Source organism: Peromyscus maniculatus, chromosome 2 (assembly GCF_049852395.1).
Source record: "Peromyscus maniculatus bairdii isolate BWxNUB_F1_BW_parent chromosome 2, HU_Pman_BW_mat_3.1, whole genome shotgun sequence".
NCBI lineage: Eukaryota > Metazoa > Chordata > Mammalia > Rodentia > Cricetidae > Peromyscus > Peromyscus maniculatus.
Window position 1 is genome coordinate 150,545,776 of NC_134853.1, and position 5,229 is coordinate 150,551,004.

Genomic DNA, 5,229 nt, shown 5'->3' on the forward strand with positions numbered 1-5,229 from the left:
GGGTCAAGCAATGCCCTATCAGCTCAGATGCCAGGGAAAGGGTCAAGGTTCACATTAGGTACCTCCTTAAAGCAGGTAGACTCATTCCTTGCCAGTCAGCCTCAAATACCCCCTTGTTGCTGTCCGGAGACCAGTACAAGAGATCTTGATTGAGTGCCTCCTCGAAGATGGTGGGAGAGTTCTTTAACCCGGGTTCAATTCCCAGTACCCACGTGGTAGCTCATGGCTATCTGTAACTCCAGTTCCAGGGGATCTGACGCCCTCACACTGACATACTTGCAGGCAAAACACGAATGCACATAAAATAAAAATAAAAATGTTTTTTAAAGGAAAATTGCTGTCCCAAGGCTGCACAGTGGATATAATACAAATCCCAGCTCCAATCACTAAGAAACAAGTCGGGATTTCTGGGAGCTGTTGGATAGTGCCGTCTCTGGATCCCTGGGCTTGCTGAAGTTGCCAAACCCTTATACTCTGCTACAGCCAGGGCCAACATCCCTCCGAAAGGGACTGAGGAACATGACCAGGCCTTTAAGAACATAAAGAGGCCCTTGTACAGGTCCCGCCTTGACTCTCTGATGTCTCCAAGCTCTTTCACCTCTATATCCATGAAAGAGAGACACTGGGTCCCTGGAAGAGACCAGTGGCCTGTATCTCAAAGAGACTGGACCTGTGGCCTCTGGATGGCCCCCTTGTCTGAAGGCTGTCATCACCACTGCAGTCCTGGTAAATGAGGCTGACAAACTCACACTGGGACAGACTGACAGTTCCCCACACTGTGGAAACCTTGCTGAGGGATGCCACCATCCAGTGGATGGCAAATGCCCCTCTGACTCAGTATCAGGGCCCTCGCCTGGATAAGGACAGACTCGCCTTTGATTTATTCTTGACCATTAACCCCACCACCCTGCTACCAGACAACCATGACGACGATAATCCTGAAGAGCCCATTCATGACTGCCTGGAGATACAGGACATCATCCAAGCTACCTGATCTGACTTGACGGACGTCCCTCTCACTACCAGAGATGCTGATCTCTACCCAAATGGTGGTAGTTACATCTAGGCAGGGACCAGGTATTCAGGGGTGTCTGTGGTCACAGGTCAAAAAGAGGTCATCTGGGCACAAGCCCTGCCTAGGGGGCATATCCATCCAAAGAGCAGAAATAATTGCTCTGATGCAGGCCTTAAGACAAGCTAAGGAGAAGAAGGTGAACATCTACACTGACAGCCGGTATGTCTTTACCACGGCTCATGTTCACTGACAGGTTTATAGACAGAGGGGATTACTTCAGAAGGAAAGACTATTAAAAATAAACATGAAATCGTTTCATTCCTGGAGGCCATCTGACTGCCAGCCAAACTGGCCTTAATTCACTAGTCAGGACACCAAAAAAAAACAAAAGCCCCCAAACTCAAGGTAACAACTATGCAGATCAGGTCTCCCAAAAGGCTGTACTTGGGGAGCCCAGTCCCCAACCATCATAGAGCTATCTGCTGATCCCGAGTCCTGACTCAGCTACAATGAACATGTCCCTGAATATGATCCAGGAGAAGTCATATTCTGACTTGGGGGCCTGGAAAAACACAATGGATGGTGGATCTTGCTAGACAGAAGAATTTTCATACCAAAGGTGTTGAGCCAGAGCAAGCTAAATGCCTTATACCTCTCCATAAACTTGTCATCTAAAAAAAAAAAAGCTCAGAACATATCTCCGTTCATATCTGGCTACATGAACATTGAGAAATGCTTCAAAACACTTCAGACCATTGCCTGACTTGTGCTCAGGTAAACACAAAAAAAGGATATGCTTGCTTGCTCCAGGACAATGGAGTCAAGGTACTGTACCTGGTGAATTTTGGGAAATGTATTTCACTAAGTCAAGCCAGGACTATATGGATACAGACATCTGCTGGTCCTTGTCATGGGCTTGGTAGAGACCTTTCCATCCTGGATGGAAACAGCCCAGATGGTATGTCAGAAATTGATAATGGAAATTATCCCCAGATTTGCCTTCCCCTACCTCTGGGGTCCGACAATGGTCCAGCCTTTACAGACAAGTTGTCTCAATTACTCTCTAAGGCTCTTAAAATAGATTGGAAACTCCTCTGTATCATCCTCAGAGTTCAAGGAAGATAGAGAGGATTAACAGGACTTTAAGGAGATTTTAACTAAGTATGCTCTTGAGACTGGTGGTTACTGGGTGGATTTCTTGCCTTATTCTCTTGTCATGGTCCTCTGCACCCCTATGGAGAAAAGTTTACCCCATACAAAATAGTCTTTGGAAGACCACCCCCCATGATTCCACGGGTGCATGATGTTGTCCCACCCCAATCTCTGAGTCCTTAAAAGGATTGTAATTAACTCTGGTTGAGATTTTCCCTCACTTGAGGGAAAGGCAGCTCACCCTGTTGGGTACCAGCCCCCTGATCACCCCGTTCCAGCCCAGAGATGCCATGCTGATTCCCCACTTCAAAACTAACAAGCTTGAGGGGCTGGAGAGATGGCTCAGAGGTTAAGAACACTGGCTGCTCTTCCAGAGGTCCTGAGTTCAATTCCCAGCAACCACATGGTGGCTCACAACCATCTGTAATGAGATCTGGTGCCCTCTTCTGCAGGCAGAAATGGTATACATAATAAATAAATAAATATTTAAAAAAAAAACTAACAGGTTCGAAATCAAATGGAAAGGTCCTCCCATTGTAATTCTACAGACCCCCACTGCTGTGAAAGTCACCCCTATTCCTGCCTGGATCCATCACACTCTCACCTTAAGAAGGCACCAGAGGACCAAGAAGACCCAAAGGAGAAAGAACAGAAAAAGAGGTAGACTGTGATTGAATGCGGCCCCTTAAAAGATTTCTAAGATTTACAAGTGTTCCTACTCCCTTGTAGCTGCCTTTGGTTGTTGCTATGATTGCTCTCTGGCTAACAACTATGCTCCCATTTGCCTTCGGATCTGATCCTGACTGTCTTCTAGCTGGGGGAATACAAGGTACGCCTGTTATAGGAAATACCTTAATATTACTTTGTAAGGCTAGGGACTGTTCCCACCCACCAGGTCCGATTATCTGGCTGGAAGAAGGAAAGCAAATGGTTTTTACCCAAATGGAAGGAAGGCAATTGGGATGGACTAATGTGACTGACCAGTCCCAATGTAACAATACGACTTCAGCATAACTAAATATGCTTTAACAAATTCTGATATGGAAGTTACAAATGCATTGATGATGGAGGGAAAACAGGACCTCTTAAGTGCTTCCATTGAAATTAACATGCCTAAAATGCTACTGTCTATAGCAATTAGAATTGATACCAATCTTTGGCTCCACCTAGCATCCAACAGCAGACAAGTTCCCTTTGTGTCAAATCCTTCAATTCCTGGCTCCTGTGAAAAACTCACATGGACTAGGAGTCACATATAAACACTGTACCAACTTAACAGGAGACTCAACGGAGCATGGCACCATAGACATTTCCAAGGCCATAGCTGATATTCCTGTAAATAATGCCTTTTTCCTCGATTGCCTGTTTTGATTGTACTGATGTCCCTCCCCACTGCAGCATGACTTCCAATCACGCACTCCCCAAGGGAAAATAATTACCCCAGGATGGACCCTTTGGTTCCAAGGGCATATAATGGACAGGGAACATCACACCTATTTTATTTAGTGAGTCCCTATGATCTGTTAATAGGATTCAAGACTCACCCAACAACAACAAACCATGCTTGCTCCCTTGTCAAAGATTTGAAAGGGTTATGAAAGCCAAGGGTGGATGTAAAACAGAACAGGAGCCACATTGTTAAGTCTCCATATCTTACTGGAACTAGTTTCTGTTTCCTAAACCTAATGTACCCTACAAGACATGGTTTTCAACCCACACTGAACTTGTGACCCCGGGATGTATGTCCACCCTTTGCCAGGCTGAACTCATGACCCCATGATATATGATTGCCCTTTGCCTTACAAAATATGTTTTCAAGACACCTTAATCTATATACCCATGACCACTACCCATAGTGTATGACTCCTTCCACATGATGTATGTTCTTGCTTTTATTCTTACCTTTCATTGTATTTTTTCTAGCAGCCAGTTATTCCTGCCCCTATAAACACACTTACAGCCATTTTCCATTAATCTTAATCTTTCCCCATGAAAGGGATCTCTCAAAAAGCCAGCAAGGGGCTGCTCTCTAAGAAATCCTGACTTAGGGTGGAGAGCCGACCGGCCAGTCCTGGGTACATCTCTAAAATAAAGCTTGCTTTACTAGACAGTCGTGGATTTGGTCTCTCCTAGCATATTCAGGTTTGACCTCTCCAGTGCCCATGCTGCCCTGGCTGCCCTGGCTGCCTCGGATGCACAGAGGACGCTGTGGCCAAGGGACTGGAGCTGAGGAAGACGGGAGGAAGAGGAAGGAGTTTGGGAGAAGGGAAGCACCTGATGCTGTGGGGCTGGGCAGGGTGCTGGGGAAAGAGGCCTAGATTAGGAGGAGCAGCTGGAGAAGGGAGGGGACAGGGCCTGGGTCAGGCTCTTGCGAGTGTCTACAGAGAGCCCGGTTGTGCCTGTCTCCTCCATCAGGCTAGCTTCCTGGAGGTGGTGCTTCCCAGGCCATGATCTGGAGGCTCTGCCACACCCTCCCTGAGCCCTGGTCATAAAGGAATCATGGAAGGAGATCAAAAGGAGGGTCGGGGAGGCCACCTAGACAGTCAGTGAACAAAGACACTTGCCACAGGAGCCTGACAACCTGACTTCAGTTCCCAGTGTGCTTTCAATCGCTGTGACACACACCAAGCTCAAAAGCAGCTTGGAGAGAGGAACGGTTGCTTGTTTGTTTTTTACTTACATGCCCCAGGTCACACTCCATCACTGAGGGAAGTCAGGGTTGGAATCTAGAGGCAGGAACTGAAGCAGAGGTCATGAAGGATGAAGCTTACCAGCTTGCTCCCTATGGCTTGCTCACCACCTATCATAGGCTGGGTTCTCCCACATCAAGAAAATGACCCACAGCCTTGCCTACAGGCCAATCTGATGGGGGCATTTTCTCAATTAAGGTTCCCTCTCAGGTTGACAAAAACAAAAACAAAAACAAAAACAAAAGAAAAACCAACTAACACCATGTAAACACAGAAAGAGAAAAACAATCCACGAAGTTGTCCTCTGATCTCTACATGTGTACTGTTGGAACACAGTCATAAGAATGCCCCATGAGCTGGGCAGTGGTGGCG